Genomic DNA, 22,630 nt, shown 5'->3' on the forward strand with positions numbered 1-22,630 from the left:
CAATATAACTCACAAATAACCTTTCATGCTTAACCTTTCATGCTTCCACTAATAGTCCTTTTATTTACACAGATGCTAGATGACGGTGTTATAATGGCTCAAAATCAAACAATTAGAGAGTGCAAGGTGATGTTATCCAAAGTTCATCGCTCAGTATGCCGATTGACAGGGGAGATTGAGGATGAGCTCCAGGTAGAAATTGCGGCTACATTGCCAATTTCTAGCATCGACGCTGCCCATGATGTCGAAGAAAATTTAAAAAATGCAAAATATGTGGAAGCTATGGTAAAATTATTTAGCTACAAAAATTTTAAAGTACTTACATAAATTTAATATTGTATACTTCACAGAAAATTTATTTATTTAAGCTTAAAGGAACGAAAGGATCCGTTGATGCTGTTTTCAAAAAACTTTTGACGGACGACCTTCTTATCGTTTTTAACTACGACGGAAGGAAAAACAAAAAAGCCCTGAATAAATTAACGCTGATAAACGATTTATTATTTGGTAATACTAATGAAATATCCAGTAGTTTTGTTAGTTATTTTGCTAAATATAGGATTGTGCCGCTATTCAATTTAGGTCTGTTTTTAACACAATTCGACCTAATTGATTTTGTTTTGAATTTGATTAATTTAAGTTAGACTTATTTAAATTTAGCATAATCAGTATCCGTACAATCTTGGAATTAATGTCGTTATTTTATTCAATCAAATATTTATTAAAATCCATTCTGTTTCAATAATTCTATACAGAAGTATTTAAATCAGAAGGGCGCCTTAATTTTGAGAAAAACTTGAGGAAAAGCGTGGAGCTCAGCCATAACAGATTTCGGCAAAGGAAGGTGCTGCAAGGAAGCAAGGCCAATATTTAATTAATTTAAAAGTGAGTAAAATGTGAGTAAATGTAAGTCATTGCTTTATTAATTATTCTTTTCACTATAGGTAAAGACTTTCCAGCGGTGCCGCAAATATGTTATGCATTCTATTTCTAAAACTTATTCTTAAGTATCCCAGTCTTTATGTAAATATAGAATGTATGTATGTAGATATAAGTGCATATACATATTATGTATAGCATCCCAACAAGCATTTCTGTATTTTTAAAAGTATCTTAAAGCAAGCTTGCTATATTAACAGCGTTTTTAGTATTAAGTTTATTTTAAGTTTTTCAAATGAAGCTATTATAAGTGTTTGGGGGAATATTTATAAATCACTAAACCTTAAAACTAAGCTGCAAATGTTTACGATAAAAGCCAGAAGAAATACTTTTATTTAATCTATTATAAATTTATATTCACGCGCTTATAAAGAAGGTGCCGTTTCGATTATATTACGCTTTTTTTATGCGTTTTAAAAACCAAGAATAATCGTTTTGTAAAGCAGCATTTACGTGAGGCGATTTTGTAAGCGATTCAATATCGCTTAAAGAGTTTAATCGCTTAGAAAATCTTACATTAGGTGATTGCTGCTTAAGCTTTATGTTTATTTTAGTAAACTTGCAAAAATAATACTTTTTAGTTTAGTTTGCTTGTTGGGATATAAACCCAAAATTTCATTTTCATCCAATAATTTATAACACAATTCAATTATAAGTTTAAATGTTTAACAAAGCCTTTGAACTTCAATTAATTAAACTATTTAAATCTATTTTAAAATATTTAACCGTGTTTTTATTTATGCAATATAATAGCTTTTCAGTATAATGGATAAAACATGTTATTTACACGTTATTATTATGCCATACTAATACGGAATTTCTTCCCGTAAATAACATGTTTTATATCGCTTTGCTATAGCAGATTGGAATGAGATAGCAATACGAAAATACCATAGTAAAAAGTGGTGCGCAAGAAAGGGAAAAATGCTCACATGCACAGCACTGAATGCGTGAGGTTTCTCCAGGAGCCCTATGTAAAATGATGGAAAGTTTTTAAATTTTTCACACAAACTTTTTGTAGTACTAAGCGTATATAACGCATTAGTTAACAGATAGTGTTCTTACTGGGTTGTGTTTCACCCATATATGAACAGCGGTAGCGGAGCAATGATTTCCATGCACTTAGTCTCATTCATTGAATCGTTTTTATCATAAAAATTTTATGCAATGGTCGGCATCAGTGTTGCCAGAACTTTTTGGGCCGACCGGCTAGATTGGCAAAAAAAAGCGGCTAAAAATGGCTAAAATGTTTTAGTGAAATTTCACATAGACTCTGGCAAAAAACGGCTAAAATGTTTTAGTGAAAATTCACATGCTTTATTTAAATAAATCGCAAGAAACGAAAGACTAGTTAACACCATTAATTTATATCGAGTGTATATTCCTCATCATCAAATGAATCACTATTGTATATATCACCTGAATTCATTAATTTTAAGAGATCGTCATCTACAGTAAAACTATGGCAGCATTTTTCTTCGCGTTTTAAACCGTATCTTATATATAAAATAGCGTTTAACGTTTTAACGCACATTGGATTTCTTTGCTTAGTTTTTATTATATTCATTGAACTAAATATTCGCTCTACTTCTGCATTACTTATAGGCAAACTAAAAACTAGGTTGCAAAGGTTAGCGAAAGGGTTTTCTCCTAGGGCATTTCGAAATTGATAAACTTCGGCCCAAAATTTTACAGTTGAGTCTAAATTACTCCAGGTATGTAACGTTAATCGTCGCCATTGCATCTCTATGGATGTTATTTCGTCGGCATTATATTTGTGTTTTTGTTGCTGTAGTTGAACAAATACTTTTGGTTTAATTACTCTTAATGCATTTCCAACTGAAAAAAGTCAATTTTTTAGTGTGGCAATATTTGTAGGGAGGCGTTGGCGTAATTCCTTTATTAAAGTGATAATAAAATAGCGACCATTTTCTCGAATTATTTTCTCGGCTTCGTGGTCAAAAGCTTTTGTGCTTACTTTGGTTTTTAAATACTCTTCAAAAATGTGATAAAACTGAGGAAATGGAGCAAGGTATGGTTCCAACGGGGAGCATATAGGATCAAATGTGTCCGCGCTAATAACCACTAGTGAGCATAGATGCGAAAGTAAAACATTGAGTTCATTAAAAATCTTCATTGGGTCTGCATTATTGCTTTCGAACAACTAGTTTACTTTTTGCACCTGAAAATTAGGCAAATAGTAAAATCGGCTAACTTTTTTTTACAAACCGGCTAACAAATCGGCTGCCGGCTAGATCGAATTTTCTCCGGCTAGTTGCTATCAAAACCGGCTAAATCTAGCCGGAAAACGGCTAAAATGGCAACGCTGGTCGGCATACTGGCGCATTCAAACGATTCAATAAGTGGAACTGTATTCATTGCGTAGCTGGCGCTCTTCGTATGTAAAACACACATGTGCTCAGAGAGCGCTGAGCATTACTTAGGGGTGGCTCACAAGCATGAATATGTTCCGCTCTCAAAACAAATCGTGGTTGCCTCAACTAAGATTTGGTAACTATAACTAAACCATGTGTTGAAAGAAAGCTTATCTGTATTAGCAGTGCTTAATCAAGAATGATAGAATACAAGATTGCGCCGGTTGCAGCAGAATTCGTGAGAGTAATTTTAGCGTGACGTCATCGTAGAGTTGACAACTGAGAGCGGCGAGAATGAGGGCGACTAGTGATGTGCTGAATTGTCCCCAATACTCGGTACCCAATACTTAAAGAGATTTCGGTACCCTATACTTCCTTTTCGGTATCCGATACCGATTATTTACATTAAACCCTCGCCATTATATGCATTTCAGGTTTAGAAAAAACTTTCATTACTAATTTATATGATATCGGCTAAAATACTTGAACTTATCGCCACAGAAAAATATTATTTTATCAGTTTTAACCTTAGTCGGTCCAAGGTTCCAGAAAAATACTTTGACGGATGAAGAAGCCTTTCAGGGGAGAGATTCTGTAGCCAGTTAGCGACAAGTTTCGGATCGATATCGCACTTGTTGACTTACAAATATTTGATATCAAACGTCGACAAAACCGATACCGATTCGAAAATTGTCGTTAACTGGTTACAGAATCTGTCCCAGGCCTACAAAAATGATATCGTCCGATTCAGCTGGAACAAAAATGCTTCAAACAAGTAAGGGTTTCTCTGTATTATGGCATCGAACCGACATATATACATCTTTCATTTGAATCAGTAAAAAAGCTCTATTGGCTCTTACATTCGGGTTTTGTTAGGCGTTTTTTCCATATTTTTGGCCTATGTGCGCTTTTATTCGAAACCTAAATGTTTCGGTACCGAGTATCGAGAGTATTGGGTACTTAAAAGTATTGACTCAGCACATCACTACTGCTGTCTTCTCTACTATGACGTCACCAAAACAGCTGATTCTGTCAAAATCACTGAGAGCCGAGTAGCGGTATCGTCATCGGCGCCACCTCTGTATTCTCTCCACCGTGGGTGAAACACGCCTGTGGTCACAGAGCGCTCAGTAAGCTATGGCATGTCGATCACTGCGATAGGTAAAGAAATAAAAGTGTGTGCTATGACATGCCCAGACTTGGGCTCAGTTTCAGTTTTGCCATCGCCGCGAGTTGTTTCGGTGTGCGCATAGTTATTTAAAAATATAAAGTTTGATGCCAACCGGGGTTTCTCAGTGGATATATAATTTATGTGAATTATAATTTGAAAGTATCTTTTTAGCCAAGGAAAAAGCAACGCAGTATACTTAAACCAGCAGATATTGACCTGGGTTTTCGCACGACTATTCATGTTTCATCGTTTATTTTTAGGAAATTCCTACCACCATATACATTAGGGTGGGTAAAAAAAAAACCAAGTACCTCTAGAAAGTACTTACCAAATCTGAGCTCTTAATACACTGTGAGACAAATGGTAGGGGTCAGTGATCGGGAAGGGTTCAAACTACCTGGGAAAGTTATATCGGTAAAAAAGAAGTTATACGTGTCCCGGCGTTTCGGTGTTGAGCGAAACGCCGGGCCACGTATAACTTGTTTTTGACCGATATAACATTTCCCGTTGGTTTCATCCAATCCCGATTTTGACTGTCGCATAGTGATATTAACGGGAAATAATGCTCATCATAGTTTTCCATTTTCAATTTAGTCTCATATAAAAATGGTCATATCTTATCACCAATAGATCGTTTAACCAGTTGCGTCATCTATATTTATAAGAAATTGCACGCTCTACAAAAATGGTCTCATATACTCTTTTCGTTAATCTAACCATTTAAAAGATGTTCATGGTCAAGGAAAATAACTTTTTGTTTTGAATTTTGTAAATAGCTTACTAAAAAATAATGTATTATTTACACTAGTAACTATTTATGTAAATATGTATGTATTTTTTATGCTTAATATATGCAAATAAAAGAAGAAAGTAATCACAACAACCAATCGAGTAAATTTTTATTTGTGTCAAACTTAAACTTTTTTTCCAATAATAAACGTTTAGCTGATTCACGTCTACAGCAAGTTCACAAAATTGAAAACTTGTATCAACCCAAGCATTGTTTATACTTGCTCAACAATGATTTTATTCAACTAACAATATTGTCCACTCAAGGCAGTCATTTTGTAATTGTTAACAAATATACATTTGTCCCAACTAGATGTCTCAAGTAAATTGCAGGCTTTCGTAAAATAGATACTTATTTCGCCATATCCACCTATGCCACTTGGTCACTATAACCAAATCTTGGTAGTTATAACTTAACCTTTTTCTGAGTGTATACCGGATCATACTCATGGGGGAAAAAATAAAATGAATAAAAACAAAAACAAAATTAAAAAAAAATCGATGAGAGTAGAGATGTCTCGGAAGACATCATGACCGCAAAAGAGGCCGGAGCTCAACGGAGCACTCCGATGCAAGAAAGAAGGAAAACAAAATCCACGGGGTGACGCTCAAGTCGAGGTACATCAGGGCTATCTATATCTTTAACAAATGGCCAAGAATGCAGGCGGATGAGAAAGAAAGTCACTGGTGCAACGACGAGGTAGAGGAGTACAGGAGGTACCTTACTTCAAGACCAATAAGGAAACCTGAGGCCGTTAAACGAAGTAGATATAAGGAGGAGCCCACGGCAGAACCAGCTGGGATAAGGGGAGGGACCAACAGTTTTAAGCCCAAAATACAATAACGCAGTGGCAGTGGCAGCGGCAGTTTTTCGAAATCAGCTGTTTTTTAGAAAGAGTGATGTCCAATGAAGCGACTCACAATACAGCAGTGGCAGCCAGCAGTCCTGCTCAGTTTAGCCCAAATTCTAAATTCACTGCCACTGCCTTCATCGCAGAAAACTTCGCATGCTGAATTTAACATAAATTAAACGCGTCCAACATCTGCTGATGTCACTGAAGCCTAAAAGGCAACAACAAAAAACAAACAAAAGGGAATGTCAAAAAAGGCAGTCACTGATAACGCCGTATTGTGTTTGCTACGGCAGTGACTGCCAATATTAGCAGTTGATTTATAAAAACAGTCACTGCCACTGCCACTGCGTTATTGTATTTTAGGCTTTACGCCGACTCTGAACGGCGAATGTATTTTTATGAGAAGCTGTTTTTCATGTTTCTCATGACTTATATAGGACTTTTGCTAAAATTTCCAAATCAAAAGTTATCAAATTCTGTGGGACTGAGAAATATTATTTTCTACTTTTTAGTCCATTTATAAAAGCGTGGTATATTAAACAGTTTTTTTTATTTTATTTATTTTTTGGTTTATATATATGTATAAGTGTGCTAGCAAATAGCAAACGGACAACAGACAAGTAAGAAAGCGTTAACCACCCAGCCCGTACCTTTGAGGGGGCCTAACAACGGGACCACTTCCTGTTGTGTGTGGTGCTACTTCAGGTTATGTGTTTGATACTGAGGAGTTGCTTTCAACTAGGAATGCAAACGATGCATCGATGTTTTTGAAACATCGATAATATCGGTTCAATTTTCGATGTTTGCCATCGTCGTTTACAGTTTACTAACATCGCGAAATCGACGATAGATCGATGGAAGTTTTACCGATGTTTTCAACATCGACTTTAAGGAGACTCTCTGACTTTCTTTCGGTATGTTCGACTGACCTTAAATTTATTATTCATCCTGATTTTTTTTGTTATTTATGGCCTTATAACAATTATATTCAACAATTTTATTGAGCTTGAGGCCGTTTCTTATGAAAAATGCTATTGAAAATTAACAATAATTTACAAAAGGTAAAAGTTATAGCTGCTATTTCGGAGACCACCACATCTACTCAGTGACCGCGGTTGAAGAAGTCTGATTAGTAGATGTGGTGATCTCCAAAATAGCAGCTATAACTTCTTAACTTTGTAAATTATTGTTGCTTTTCCACAAAATTTTTCATAAAAAACGGCCCTAAGCTCAGCAAAATTGTTGGTTTCATTCTGAATGCTAATAACCTAGCCGTTAAAACAGAACCAAACACCCCTTAGAATTTCAACAAGATCAGGCCTAGGATCTTTAGATCCGAACGATCTTACGATGGTATGCATTTATAATAATAAAAAGGGTATAGAAAGGATAATAAAATACAGGAAAATACATTCATAATTATTAAAGTATTCAATATTGCTTTAAATTTAATTAGAAATTAACAAATTGCAAAACATCGGAAACCATGGATATAACGATATTTCTCTGGCGATGTATTTTAGCCTCGATGTTCTTTTCTCCGATGCATCGAAACCTCGATGTACTTTCAACAGTTTTAGCCAATGAGTTGTTGAAATATGTTGTAGTTTGTTTCGCTACTTCTTTCGTTTGACACATTGTGTACACTCCGTGTAGGAGGAACATTTTGATTTTCAGACTCACGCCCTTTTCTTATAACACTTTCTTCAGGCAACAAGTCACTTGCTTTCAAATCCGTGTTTACCGACTTCGCAATAAATCGGCGATTGTGTCTAAACAAGTAGTTGAAACTGTCCCTGGTAATGTATGACTTTTCATTTGTGTTGCAAATGATCGTACCATGATTCCACTCCTTTGAGTTCTTGTTGAAAATTACTGTATCCCATTCATTGACTATATTAATTGACCTATCATAATAATAGTTTTGTCTTTCCTTTTCCTTTTTCTTGTCTATTTTATTTTTTACTTCCGCTTTATGTTTATTATTGCATACTAAGAATGTGTCAGCCACCGGCNAACTTAACGAAAAATATTTAAAATAAAAAACATTGTAAATGAAAAAAAACGTCATTGCTTAACTACACATTTCGGGTGCTCAGTGATGTATTTACGTATGTACAGTAGAGTGGTCCAAAATAATAAAGTCGGAATTTGAATGCCGCCACCCCCTAGGATTGTTCTGAACCGAAAATAAATATACCCATATTTCTTCATTTTGAAATCAAAAAATATTTAGGGAGTGCTCACAGCGCTCGAATTTTTCCATGTATTTTATATGGGGAAAAAACAAAATTTCGTAAAAATGGTATAAAACTCTTGAAAATCCATATTTTTCAATCGTAAAACCGTGGTTCTCTTCAGGAGACTTCAAATATTAATACCCAGTTGTTTATTTAACCATTTTTTTATGATTAAAGATTTTTTATTGGTCCCCCCATTGCATTTTCTAGGACCTATAAAATATAGTTACCATGAAAAAATTGTTAAAGGAACAATTGGGTATTATTACCGGGAACCTCCTGAAGATAAGCAAACTTTTCCGATCGAAAAATATTGATTTTCAAGAATTCTACAGTATTTCTACGAAAAGTTGTTTTTCCCCATATAAAATACATTGAAAACTTTGAGCGCTTTGAGCACACCCTAATTTGTTCTTTTTTTCAAAATAAAACAATAGGGGTATATTTTTTTTTGGTATAGAACAATTCTAGGGGCTGGCGGCTTTAAAAATGCGACCTTATTTTTTTTACACATTTTTGGACCACTTTAATGTACAGTATCGGTCATATCAATAGCACCGCCATTCCAAAGTGAGATTGTTTGTCACTTTTGTTTATTATTATTATTTTTTTAATCTGACTAAAAGGTCGAAAACTTTGATGAAAAATCGTTAAATTTTCCTTGGTTTTTTTATAAAGTTTGAAAACACGGTCTATATGATTTTGTTTTAAGCATGACAATTTTTTTTTTATAAAATAATAACACATAATAACAAATTTTCACTCGCAATATATTGTGAATATTTAAAAAAGAAATGGTGTACGCAGGCTTTTGTTGTTAAGTGTAGCTTAACTAAATTTTGTGGTTATATTTTGCATTCAATTTTATACGTACGTATATATGTATAAAAATTACATTAATGTTACCAACGAAAAATGTTAATAATGACTTTTTTGGAAATATTTTAGCAGTTGCCCCATAAACTATTGCTATTAGTTTTAGGGTCTATGAAAATCAAAAAAATATAGTATAGTACATTTGTGCATCTTTTGTCAGCTTTCACATCACGACGCTTTGCCAGACTGTTTCTAAATTTTGCTGTAGGGCAGTAAGCTAACTTCTCAATGTGTAAGCATTCCGAAATCAAAGCGAGACAGTCTAGTACCGTTTTTGTGAATGTATTGTGTACGTGAGTGCCGTGTGTTGTGTACATGTCTATTTATAAACGTATGTGTGCCTTTTCTTTCGTACTTGCCCTGCAGTGAGACCCCAAACTAGTCGGGAAAAATACTAGTTTACAACTAGAATTTCCTGAATGAAACCGAACTGGTTCGAAAATGACCAGACTTGTACCAAGTACAAAACGATTTATTCATGCCCTGTTTTATTTGACGTGTCAGAAGTGTCAGTTATTCCTTCATTTTCTAAAACTGTTATTCTTAAAAATAATTTATATTTGCTACGTATAATGGGTATTTATGTGATACTTATAATTAAAAATCTAAACTAAGTCGTGTGGAAAAATTAGAAAAACTTTGATACATTGAATGCTTATTTGTGATAACTCAGCGTTAAATTGTATGAAATGTATTGAAATGTGATACATAGACTCTCCCGCATCGAATTAAGGATATATAGAATTTTGAAATCGTAAATTTTTTATTTAAGGATGGCTCATAAGAATTATAACATAAATTCACGTTTCTTCCTGTGTTGGAAATTTAATAGAATTCTAGAAGCAGTTATAAAAACTTCAATATTTTAAATCAGAGTTATAAGTATGCTGTTTTATAGCCCATGAAATTTTAGTAGAATTTATCGCGCTGATTTTTCATAACTCTTTTTACGCACGCTCTTGATGGTATTCTATTTAAACATTTTCATTTAAGATGCAAGGTTACACTTTACTACACTAAAATTTTATGGGCTACAAAACTGAACACTGGAAATATTTATAAAAAAACACCGATTATAAAGTTTGAAATTTTAAGACAGTTTTAGAGCTCTATCAAGTTTGCAGCACAGTTAGGAATTGAATTTAAATGGTTTACGGAATATGAGACATAGTCAAATCAAAACTTAACGAAAAATATTTAAAATAAAAAACATTGTAAATGAAAAAAAACGTCATTGCTTAACTACACATTTCGGGTGCTCAGTGATGTATTTACGTATGTACAGTAGAGTGGTCCAAAATAATAAAGTCGGAATTTGAATGCCGCCACCCCCTAGGATTGTTCTGAACCGAAAATAAATATACCCATATTTCTTCATTTTGAAATCAAAAAATATTTAGGGAGTGCTCACAGCGCTCGAATTTTTCCATGTATTTTATATGGGGAAAAAACAAAATTTCGTAAAAATGGTATAAAACTCTTGAAAATCCATATTTTTCAATCGTAAAACCGTGGTTCTCTTCAGGAGACTTCAAATATTAATACCCAGTTGTTTATTTAACCATTTTTTTATGATTAAAGATTTTTTATTGGTCCCCCCATTGCATTTTCTAGGACCTATAAAATATAGTTACCATGAAAAAATTGTTAAAGGAACAATTGGGTATTATTACCGGGAACCTCCTGAAGATAAGCAAACTTTTCCGATCGAAAAATATTGATTTTCAAGAATTCTACAGTATTTCTACGAAAAGTTGTTTTTCCCCATATAAAATACATTGAAAACTTTGAGCGCTTTGAGCACACCCTAATTTGTTCTTTTTTTCAAAATAAAACAATAGGGGTATATTTTTTTTTGGTATAGAACAATTCTAGGGGCTGGCGGCTTTAAAAATGCGACCTTATTTTTTTTACACATTTTTGGACCACTTTAATGTACAGTATCGGTCATATCAATAGCACCGCCATTCCAAAGTGAGATTGTTTGTCACTTTTGTTTATTATTATTATTTTTTTAATCTGACTAAAAGGTCGAAAACTTTGATGAAAAATCGTTAAATTTTCCTTGGTTTTTTTATAAAGTTTGAAAACACGGTCTATATGATTTTGTTTTAAGCATGACAATTTTTTTTTTATAAAATAATAACACATAATAACAAATTTTCACTCGCAATATATTGTGAATATTTAAAAAAGAAATGGTGTACGCAGGCTTTTGTTGTNGACTAGTTGGGCATGCAGTTCATACTAGTTGTGAGGTAGTTTACAACTAGTACATTTGACTACAAGGGCGGGGGTCAGAACACCTACGTCTGGACGTGTTCGACGCCAAACAATGACAGCCAGATGACAATCAAGAGAATAATAAACAAAATGCTGACAGGGAATATAAAAAAAATATGAGAGAAACGCAGTACGGCAAATTTTTTTGCAACGTATTTCATAGAAATTATCATGATAAAAACATTACGAGGTAAAAACCTTCTCCAAATCACATAAAATTGAATATAAAAAATCAAATTGTTCAGAACTTTTGTTGTTTGATATTGAAAGTGAGAATGTGTGTGTGTTTGAGTTTTGAATTTTAAAAGTATATTAGTGGGACTCATGAAACGTCGCAAAGTTGTTGCAAATGTCGCATTTGTTGCAAAATTTGCGACCTTGCGACACAGCTGATTACTTTTTTATGGAAACCCTTCTGCGGCAAAATTGCCATATTAATCATTGCAAACATAAAGTCGCAAAATACATGATATTTTATTGTTCTCGAATACTTCAAGAAAAAGTATATCAGTTAAGGCTTCTTCAAAATATGATTGTAAAAACTTTTCTATTTCACTTACGCGCGGCATTTCCCAAATAATACCTGAGTAATTACATGTAAAAACCACATTTTTAGCTGCACTTTAACATGTCACGAAAATAACCAAATTGAAAACATCAGCGTTTTTATGAAAAACAAATTTTTTTTTTCAAAATAAAACAACTCGTGTCTTTTTTTCTCACATATAAAAATATTTTGATGTAGCCTTTATGAATTTCCAAAAACGTGTTTTTTAAACCACTCTAATATATATATATATATAAATATTTTTCTACAGACTAGATTCGAGGATAGCGTTTAAATTTTCTGGGCTTGGGATACGTTTAATATATTAGGGTTTTTTAAGATTTTTTTTTTTTATATTTTGAATCAGCTCTTCTTTATTTCTTTTCTTCAATAACAGAGCTATTTGCCCCTACCTTTAGTATTGCCCGCTAACATTTACAGCGCGAAGAATAATAGAGTTACTCAGTGACTTTTACATCGCGTTAAAAAGTTTATACTGAACATTCAATCAATTCACACTTCCCCTCGAACAATTGGCCGTGTAAACATTGCATTCGACTTTGGTGAAGCAATTGGATCGTGTATAATTAGCATTATGTGGACTTTGGCGCCTTCTCGTGGTTTTCGCTGGCAATTACGCATGAACGAAAGACACAAGATCACGCCTTAAGGAAAAAAAGAATAGTTATTTTCTAGCAGTAGTAGAGAACGCAGAAAGCCGCGTAATTTTTGAACGCATGAATAATCATTTTTATTATGAAAATTCTTCTATAAATCATGTCGTTGTGTTAAATTATTCTTTACCTTATGTGTACACACGTTTTCACAAGCGAAAATTATGAAAATCGCCATAAAAAGCCACCACCAAATTGTAAACAACGAACAAATATAAACAAACGGCTAATGTTAAAATCGCCCTACTTTTTGATCTTGTATTTTTGGTTCACGGCAATTAAGTGCCGGTTGTTCAATGTCTGGTTATCACTACTTGCCGGTTAAACATCATTATCGACGTCTTCGATATCATGCATATAACATGTGATCGATAAAGCAGTCGTTGTATTTAACCGGAGCTTCTACCTCCGATTTGTGCTAATCGGACATTGAACAACTGACCCTAAGTTGCCAAAAAGCACAGGGCGATTCATATTAGGCATAAACGTAGAGGAAAAAATTTCGAAGCCAAATTTAACTTTGTATCGGGTTTCGATACGAGTACTTTTTTCGAACCTACTCAGTACTTGGTTCAAAAGTATCGATGCCAAAATTACTTGGTATCGAACGAAAAGTATTGAGTATGTACTTGTATTTAATGGTATCGTTTCATCCCTAGACGCCCCTCGGCAGGCATGAAAAAAACAGCTTCTCATAAAAACACATTCGCCGTTCAGAGTCGGCGTAAACCTGTTGGTCCTTCCCCAATTTATTATTATTATTGTTTTATTTGACTTCGACAGTTTATTAGTTTGAAATATTTATGTATTTTGTTATGGGTTACTGTTCGGCGCACAAAAAAATCTAAGCATTTATTCTTCGGCGTATAGTGCACCCAGCAACGTGGCGGAAATTTTACAATCTTATACTTTTCTAGAGGGTACGGCAACACCAAAACTGGCATTTTGGCGATAGCTGTGTTTCTTTATGCATAGTTATCGCTGATTTTCACTAGTTCCTGCTGGTTTGTGTGGTTTCATTTTATTTTGGTTAATAAGCGCTTTCCATCGGATGCTGGTGATAGTTGGTGATAATTGTCTGAAACTGCCCGTCTCCACTGGATGGAGTCTATATCTTGACACACATGTTAGAATGTACAGAGAAATATATGTCAGGGCTTGTATCTTGCCATCTATTGCGGTAACATGGTAATTTGACAGCCAAGTTTCCCTTTGCACTAAAACTATTTTGACATAGAAACATAAGTTAAGCCGTTTTCATGGCACAGCGATAGCGCGTATTCCGATCTACCTTATTTGAAATACATCAGTGTTGCTCATGCTAAAAGGTTTACGGTAAGGAAACAGGGATATTTTCATACACCATAAACCATATATGTTCACGTATTTTTTTTTTAACAAACCTTCTTGCAGAGAACTTACTTAATTTGCAAAAAGCGTAAAGGATCTATCTTAGTAAACTTTCACAATTTTTATTGCACACTTTATTTCAAACGTTCTTCCTCTTGTTTTCAAAAATTATAAAAATCAGATGTAGCGAAAACAAAAAGCGAGGGCAATTTAGGGTGGCCAGATATTTTAGTGACATAATCAGTACAGTTGGGATCAAAAATCAGTACAAAGCCATAAAAATAAGGTAATTTTTAAGCGTCTTTTTCGTTTATTAAAAATATAACAACCAAATAACAGCGCATTAATTAAAAAAAATATCTAATCGACGTTTAAATACATATAGTATAATCAATATAACAGTTCATTAGTTTAAAACAGAGCAAACGTATTACAAATGTATGTACAGTTGTGTTCACTTAAATGGTAGTAAAATGTAATGACAATTTTTTCCTTCCTTACTTAGTTTAAATTTTATATAAAAATAAAGTTAATTCTATAACAAAAACCATGCAAGATGAAGTCTCAAACTTTCTAGAAAATTTATACAATTGTTACAAATTTAAAAAAAATTTCATCAAAATATCTAACTGTCCGATTTTTTTTTTAATTTGGAGTAGGCAGTTTTGTAGCCCATACAGTTTCAGTAGAAGACGAGCTCGATTCAGAATTTGTTTGCATATTTTAAGCTACAGTGAGTAATTGACTGTCGAACAGTTCACATCTGCTTACTGTGCCTCTTTAGATATCTTTCGCTGTCATAAGTAGTGTTGTTGTACGTAATTTCGAGAAAAGCAAGTGCTTTGTATCTTCATTCTTCTACACCTAAACGTGCGCTAGTGTATACGTGATTTTTGTGGAATTATAAATAAAAACTAAATAAACCTACTCCACTATGGCTTCCGATCCAGGGGGAAAGGACCATAATTACTTTGCAATTCTCGGCGACGAACCACCTCCAAAGCGAAAAACACCTACATCAACCACATCCGTGACTTTCCCTACCTCAAGAAAAACAATAGACCCCTTAACCTAAGCCCATCTTCCTGCCCAAAATTTGTTATTATAAAAAATAAAGACAACCTTAATCCAGTAAAATCTTTCAATATATTCTTACTACAAAAAGCCCTAGAGTCAATTACAACTGAGAAACCAAATTCAATTTCGTTTACCCGAGATGGCGATCTCCTAATCCTCACAAAAAACAATCAGCAAACCACAAAATTTCTCAAAGCTACAAAATTGTCAAATCTGTGTGAAATATCAGTATCACTGCACCCAACGCTTAATACTGTAAAAGGCGTAATTTATTCAACTTTTCTATCTAACTTAACTGAAAGTGAAATTGTCGACGGCCTACGCCAACAAGGAGCAACTGAGTGCAGAAAAATAACGAAAATAAAAGAAGGTAAAGTTGTCAATACACCTCTCCACGTTGTCTCTTTCAATTCATATGAACTCCCCCAAGAAGTCAACATTGTTTGGCTCAAAGTAAAGGTGGAACCTTACATTCCATCGCCCATGCAGTGTAAAAACTGCTACACATTGGGTCATACTGCTAAACATTGCAAGTCAGAACCCAAATGCAACGTCTGTTCCACCACATATCACGACCCTTCTCCCTGCACAAAGGTTGAATGCATTAACTGCAAGCAACAACATAGATCTAATCACACAAATTGTCCAACTTTACAGAAGAGAAAAGATATATTAACTTTTAAAACTTTGAATAAATGCTCCTTTCGTGAAGCAACTGAAGCTGTTAACAGCAACCAAAAAGAATACACATCACCACAAGAAAAACTAGAAGAGGCGATTCAAAAAAAGACGAAGAGACAAATAGAACAGAAAACAAATATGTCAAACAATAATATCATTCAACATGAACCATCATCAAACGTCATTCCAGCTCCTACTAATACTACTGATAAAAATACAACCATTCACACACAATCATCTTTCAACCCAACTAATAAAAATAAACTCACCTCTTCAATAGATTCCGCCAACTTTATACAAACAGACAATTCACCAACTACCTCCATATATACAAACAACAACACTTCTCGATCAACTCCAAATGTACAAACATTACTGTCCCAACCAATTAACAACGCTTCAACGACACACACTACTGATGACAGCACTAACTTTTCCAATCCAAACTCCTATTTCCCCCTACCGTCAAGTTCACAAGCTCTGAAACTTCTCCCGATATGGAACAATAAAAACTCTTACTACCGAAAACCGGTTTTTTCGCTAGTAGAGTTTTCAAGTTTTCATATTTTCGCTCTCTATGGTACTTAAGATTCTGCAATGGAATCTCAATGGTTACCTAAATAATTACAATGAGCTTTGCCTTCTCGTGAACGAAAATAAATACCACATCATAGCACTCCAAGAAACTCCCCTCTTATCAAACCCACCATCAAATAGAGTACCAATAAACTACTCAATGTACAATGTTAATGACATTGATCCATGCTCAACAGCAAAGAGAGGAGTCGCTCTCTTAATACACAACTCCCTAGAACACACTTGTATTAACATAAACTCTAGAATTCACGCTGTTGCTGTTAACATTAAGTCACACATTCCCCTGACAGTAATTAGCATTTACATATCCCCAACAGACAGTATAACAGAATACGATCTGCAACAGCTTACATCCAGCTCAAACCTTCCTTCCCTGTTTCTTGGCGATCTAAACGCATGGAGTCCGCTATGGGGCTCACCAAATTTCAATAAAAGAGGGAGGATAATTTCTAATTTCATCCAAAACAACAATTTAACTATACTCAACGATAAATCTCCCACGCACTTCTCCACCCGGCCATCTCTGACGCATGCCGATCTTAGTTTCTGCAACCCCCCTCTCAATATCGCTGCGGCATGGAAAACTCTTGAAGATCCACATGGTAGCGATCATTTTCCAATCTCACTGAACCTCTTTGATTGCAAAAATCGCCCTATTACAAGCTATAACCCCAGGTATAAGTTACCATCAACCCGATTGGTCATCTTACCAGTCGCTTACAGAAAGACATATTGGGAATCTCACATTTAACTGGAACAATAGCAACCAATCAGCCGCGACATTCTTAAGAAAAATTAAACTTAGTGCAAATGCATCAATCCCTGTTTCCAAGCCACATATCCGTAGTCGTGTCACGTATTGGTGGAATGCAAATTTGTCGGCTCTCAGACGCGAAAAAGTTGACGCGTGGAAGACCGCAAAACGCAGTCCCACTAAAGAAAATATACTTCTTTACAAAAAAGCTAACGCTAAATTCAAGCGTGAGGCAAAAATTTCTAAACGGGCAGCTTTTGTTGAGTTTACCAAAGATATAAACCACCTTACACCTGCAAGGTCTCTTTGGAACAAAGTTCATATTCTTCACGGTAGCTTTACCTCGAACAGAATTCATGTGATTCGAACCTCTGGGAATTCCTCAGTATCTTCTCCAGAAGAAATCGGCAACTTCTTAGCAAAAACGTGGTCAGAAGCTTCAGCCAATAGCAATTTTTCCAATGATTTCGTCAACAAAAAAACCCGCGCACTTACCCCCATACGCATCGACTATACATTAGACAAAAAAGCAAAGCAAATTGAAATTCCTTTCACTGAACTAGAGTTGAAGTCCTGCCTCTCAACACTAAAAGGCAAATCTCCTGGCTTAGACAACATTCCCTACCCCCTCCTTAAAAACTTGCCACCTATTGGTAAATTCAAGCTATGCCAACTATACAATTTAATTTTCAACACCGGCACCATCCCTCAACAATGGAAGACCAGCCTAGTCATCCCTGTCCCCAAACAAAACAAACCAAAGGACTCTACAGAAGGATATCGACCGATATCCCTTATCTCCTGCATTTCAAAAGTACTGGAAAAGATGGTAGCGCGAAGGCTAATGTGGTACTTATTCAATAAGAAACTTCTCTCAAACCATCAAACCGCCTTTAAACCTGGTTGTGGTACAATAGATGCATTGTTAACGCTTGATGAACATATTAATACCTCCATTTCTCGTAGGAACCATTTTTCAATTTTGTCGCTAGACATGGAAAAAGCTTTTGACAGAGTGGGATTGCACACCATTATAGATCAGCTAAAAGCTTGGAAAGTAGGTCCAAAAATAATAAGCTACATACGGCAAATCGAAAAATACGTGTAAAAGTTAATGGGATAATATCCGAACAGTGGTCAATCGATAATGGAATACCGCAAGGATCGCCACTATCTGTGTCACTGTTTCTAATAGCTTTCGACCACTTAAGTCGCATAATAAAAGAGCACAAGTTTTTCAATCACGTAATGTACGCAGATGACATTTATATTTTCGGGACTGTCCGTAATTCAAACAACTTCTCGAATGAAATTAGCACACTATTTAGAAACATTTTAACTTGGTGCCACTCTAGCGGTATAAAAATATCCACAACAAAATCTAAACATTTACATATTTGCAACAAACTTTACTGTAATAATTTAAATATAACCATAAACCACAACAATGTGACAAATGTAAATAATCTTAAAATACTAGGATTAATTTTTAATAATAAGTATAATTGGAATGATCATGTAAAATATCTTTACGCGGCACTTCAAAATATATTAAATGTTATAAAATCTCTGAGCAATATTAAGTTAGAAAGTAATTCTAAATCCCTTGTGCAAATAGTTAAGGCTACAATCCTATCAAAGATAGATTACGCGCTTCCAATATTCAGTTCAACCTCAAATAGGAATCTATCTAAACTAGCATCTATATACCACTCAGCAGCAAGGCAAACGATAGGAGCTTTTCGTACCGCTCCAATTCTCAATATCCTGACAGAAGCTGGGCTTCCCACTCTAAAAGGCAGAATAATTTATATGAGCACTGGAATGATTACTAAGTTAGTGCATTCCGAAGGATCTCCACTACAAGCAGCTTTAAAAAATAGCCTTAAAAGGAAACGAAGGCTAAGAAAAACATCCGCTTTGCAAAATCTTATCGATATGGCTAACCAAGAAGACATCTACATTACTCCATTTTCAACCTCCCCACTTAGTGCTCCTCCCTGGGTATTTCAAAACACTTCTGTCATACTGGATCTGGCTAATCACCCAAAAGAAAAGACTCCACACAATGTATATCTACAGAAGTTCGCAGCCATTTGCAGCTCGCACGTTAATTGGACAGCATATTTTACAGATGGATCCAAGTATCATAATGTAATTGGATGCAGCGTAGTGGACAACAAATCGACAATTATGTCAGCAATTCTTCCTCGATATGCATCAGTATTCACAGGCGAAGCAACAGCAATTCTTTACGCTTGTCAAGTCGCAGAAAAAAGTATAACCAAGCACATAATATGCAGTGACTCCCTCTCTACACTGAAAGCCGTCATGAACGCAAATTGTGCCGACCCAACAATAAGCAGGATCAGAGACATTCTTACCGCTAATACTGTTAAAATTAAGCTTCTATGGATACCTGGCCATGTTGGAATACAAGGTAATATAATAGCCGACTCCGCTGCAAAGCTGGCTACCAGATCCCCTCTTAAATTAGTTAACACCACTAACAAAAAAGACATTAAGAAATTAGCTTATCAAAAATACATGGAATATGAAAACGAGCAGTGGGTTAAATATACCCATTTCTACAAATCAATAAACCCTGCTCGCCTGCCATCAACTGCACCAATAACAATAAATAGAAGGCATTACGTAGTATACACTCGCTTCCGCCTTGGACATACGAGAATAACACACAAATACTTATTGGAAAACACTAGCCCAACCTGCGGTCCTTACTGCAATAATAACATCCTCACCATTCAACACTTAATTATAGACTGCTTAGCACTGGAGAATATCCGTCGTAGTTTCACCAACCCAAACATATTCAACTTTCTAGTAAATATTACTCATACTAACATAAAAGAATTCATACAATTTCTATGCAAAACCAACATCTATTTTGAAGTGTGATAACTCTAGCTTTTAACTCAAATATGTAATTAGTCTAAGATGCTGATGGCCTTAGTTGCTAAAGCATATATTTAGATTGTAAGGATTAATTGTATTATCCTTTACAACTTTTAATAAATAAAATAAATTTAAGCTACAAATTTAAAACATATATATTTGGTGGGCTTATTAAATACAACATTCACAATACTAGAATTCACTTTTTGATGCGTTTGAGCGAAAGTGCGAAAATCGGCAGTATTTTACAACAAACATATGGCACCGTTATGGCGTCGTTTCGCACAAGCGCACAGCAAAGCAACAAAACAAACGCTAATTTTTGCCTTTCGCATCAGAGAGTGAACTGCCTTAATAAAATCTGTGGACATTTGACAAAACAACTTCTCTCGAGATATGACAATTTTCCAAGATTTCTACCATATACATGAATTTTCAATGCGCATATTTCTGTCTTACCGCCATATTAATATGACTTTGAATATAAAAGTTATGGCAGTCTTATAATAGTGTGTTTCATGGATTAAAGCTATTTTGTATGAAATTTATGTCTTAATAAATATTTCGCGAGTGGGTTGGCTGAAAAAAATCATGGCCAGGATATTTTTAATTAAAAACTCAAAAATTTATATTTTTTTTTTAATTTTGTACTCATTTGTTAAATGAACAAATTATAAACCAATCGGAAGTATTAAGCCTATAGAATGTGAAAACGTTGGATTGTCTATTTTATTCTGGCCTACTCACCGGGTTGGCAGGTATGAACTGGTAAGTAATACTAGTAATTTTCACTCATCTGTTTACATTGCACAAGAAGCACAAAAGCAGTAGTAGTCGTCTTCAGTTTGAAATACTATGGCTGTTCCATGTCCTGAAGTATTTGGAACAGGGCTATTATGTTGTATTGAATTCGGGCAGTTTTTTGAGAAATGTTACGAAACCAAGCAATTTCAAGGTGACAGCTTTTGAAAAATGGTTTAAATTTAATTAGCGCTGCATTTAGACGTTCAATAAATTGCTTCGTATCTGCTCACATGTATGAGTTGTCAAAAACCATTCATTTGAACATGTTAATAATAATAACAGATTGGCGGTTAGGACTTGCAAAACTGGGTCATGGTAACCCCGGACAGCCGCGAACTTTCTTTGTTTTGACATTCCCTTTGCACTGCGCCAAATTCCCATTGGAAGAATAAATGAACCAGTCCAAATGACGCAGTGCCCGTTATTTTTCCAAAAGGAATACCTAATTTCCCGCAGTGCAAAAGTATAAAACCTGCTGGTAACCTCATTGTGGGCCATTTGGATATCAAATATTCGGAACGGCTGAGAGAGAAACAAAAATAAAGTGAGTGAAGTGACACCGGGCATATGTGATAAAATAAGAAAAAAATGTGCATTTGAAGCTGATAAGATTAAATAAACGGAATTTTTAAATTTATAAATAGTGTATGTCATCAAGTAAATGATGTAGCCTAAACTAAAATAGCAGTGATCGCATTAGAAGAACTGCAAAGTTGGTTTTGAAGTCCATCGACCACGCGATAAATACGACTGCGTAGAAGACTCAGTTTAAATTGCTATAATCGTATAGCCTCAGTTACTTCGCAAACTCTATTGCCGTAATTAACCAACTTTAGACGTGGTGCGTCTATAAATACGTAAGTGCACCGTGTTCTATATCAAAATACTTTGAGTTTAACTCCCTTATGTGAATAAAAAGGGGAAAAAAAAATTTTATTTTTTATTTTTTTTTAAGTAAATTGAAGCTGCCCAACTGCACCCCGAGCTTCAGCAACCGTAAATACATCGGGAGCCGTAGAGTCATACCAAACACCTTTACAAGGCGTCCGACGGAGAAGCAGCACCGATATCGCGTGCCGGCAAGCAACAGCATAGCATCTAGAGCCGTGCGACATCCCTTCAACCGTCATCATCAGCACGAGTCAGGTAAGTCTTCTCGTTTTTTTTATATTTCTATGAAGATTATAGGAACCCAATTTTTATTGAAAATGAAGGCGTATTTTACAACAAAAAAACATCATTCGTCAATGTTATTAGTTTTGGCTAAAATTCATCCTTGAGTGCGCAAGGGTAAAATAGAGTTATTTTCAGTGTCCCACCAGTCACATGCATTCTAATGATAGTTACGTAAAACTGAGAAATCGTTTAGTATTTTTGTAAAAGCAATTTCATACATTAGTTTTTCGTTCTATATTAAAAGATGTCTTTCGCTGTTGTATAAGTTCCAACGACCAAGTTATACTTCACAATTGCGTAGCGGAGTTAGATTGAGGAGGGTGCAAAGCTTTTTTTTTCTGAACGCGGCCTAAGGCTGCCCATGGGGTAGGTGATTTCCGCAAAAATACGGTGGATGGCCTAACCCGAGTGTACATTTCCTATATCGAAATACAAATTACACTCCATTTTCAAATATCTGATCTGACTCGCTCTAACTAGTAATTTTGTTTTCCAGCGGATTCATTCCGCTCCAATTTGCGCAGATC

General features: G+C 34.9%; 1 protein-coding gene and 1 long non-coding RNA gene across 4 annotated transcripts in view; one reads left to right on the forward strand and one right to left on the reverse strand.

The window, feature by feature from the left end:
* Positions 1–22,630, reverse strand: part of LOC108360288 (uncharacterized) — a 197,371-nt gene that overhangs the window by 6,314 nt on the left and 168,427 nt on the right. The gene's annotated exons all lie outside the window — the stretch shown is intronic.
* Positions 72–1,659, forward strand: LOC108360289 (uncharacterized). The gene is made up of 4 exons (XR_001847087.1): positions 72–285; positions 351–507; positions 756–885; positions 945–1,659. It is a non-coding gene; the product is annotated as an uncharacterized LOC108360289 (long non-coding RNA).

Source organism: Rhagoletis zephyria, unplaced genomic scaffold (genome assembly GCF_001687245.7).
Source record: "Rhagoletis zephyria isolate East Lansing unplaced genomic scaffold, Rhagoletis_zephyria_1.1 Rzeph_scaffold_00554, whole genome shotgun sequence".
Taxonomy (NCBI): Eukaryota; Metazoa; Arthropoda; class Insecta; order Diptera; family Tephritidae; genus Rhagoletis; species Rhagoletis zephyria.